At 37.2% G+C, this 1,098-nt stretch overlaps 1 non-coding gene across 1 annotated transcript; it reads left to right on the plus strand.

Annotated features, from left to right (window-relative positions):
• The first annotated feature begins 292 nt into the window (after positions 1 to 292).
• LOC112793920 (small nucleolar RNA R71) lies at positions 293 to 401 on the plus strand. The gene has a single exon (XR_003198607.1). It is a non-coding gene; the product is annotated as a small nucleolar RNA R71 (small nucleolar RNA).
• The last annotated feature ends 697 nt before the right edge of the window (positions 402 to 1,098 follow it).

A 1,098-nucleotide genomic window follows, 5' to 3' on the forward strand; every position in this document is an offset into this window, starting at 1 on the left:
CCAAATTCACAAGGTTTATAAATCATTAAAATTCAATTAAATTTAGCTTAAACCTTATGATTTAGCATCAATTAAATGGTGGTTGTTTGATTTAAAGAAACCATGCATTTCCATTCCAAATTACTTACTTAGAATGCAAGAAAGTGCATAAAAACTAGTGAAACAAGTGAAATTAGCTTGAAAAATAGGCATATGATGACTTGTCATCAGGATCCACCTGCAGAATGGTCCAGTGACATCTTAGAGAACTCAGATAGACCATAATAGAATATATCCAAAATGGTCCACTCTGAAATCATGTCAGAAGGACATCTTTTGGTCATCTGCTTGTATCTTTCCCAAGCTTCATAGAGGGATTCACCATCTTTTTGTTTGAAGGTCTGAACATCCACTCTAAGCTTACTCAACTTTTGAGGAGGAAAGAACTTAGACAAGAAGGCCATGACCAACTTATCCCAAGAGTCCATGCTATCTTTAGGTTGTGAGTTCAACCATATTCTAGCTCTGTCTCTTACAGCAAAAGGGAAAAGTATGAGTCTGTAGACTTCAGGATCTACTCCATTAGTCTTAACAGTCTCACAGATCTGCAAGAACTCAGTTAAAAACTGATAGGGATCTTCTGATGGAAGTCCATGGAACTTGCTGTTCTGTTGTATTAGAGCAACTAGTTGAGGTTTCAGCTCAGAATTGTTTGCTCCAATGGCAGGGATTGAGTTGCTTCTTCCATCAAACTTGGAAGTGGGTGTAGTGTAGTCACCAAGCATCCTCCTTGCATTATTGTTGTTGGGTTCGGCTGCCATATCCTTTTCTTGTTCAAAAATTTCAGTAAGGGTGTCTCTGGATTGTTGTATTTTAGCTTCTCTTAGTTTCCTCTTCAGAGTCCTTTCAGGTTTAGGATCAGCTTCAACAAGAATGTCTTTTTCCTTGTTCCTGCTCATATGAAAAAGAAGAGAACAGAAAAGGAAGAGGAATCCTCTATGTCACAGTATAGAGATCCCTTTATGTTAGTAGAAGAAAAAAGGAATAAAAGAAGGAAAAGAGTTAAGAATCCAAACAAAAGGGGGAAGATAGGTTCAAATTCTTGAGATGAAAAGAAGT

The sequence above is a fragment of the Arachis hypogaea genome, chromosome 3, assembly GCF_003086295.3.
Source record: "Arachis hypogaea cultivar Tifrunner chromosome 3, arahy.Tifrunner.gnm2.J5K5, whole genome shotgun sequence".
In the NCBI taxonomy this organism is placed as follows: Eukaryota; Viridiplantae; Streptophyta; class Magnoliopsida; order Fabales; family Fabaceae; genus Arachis; species Arachis hypogaea.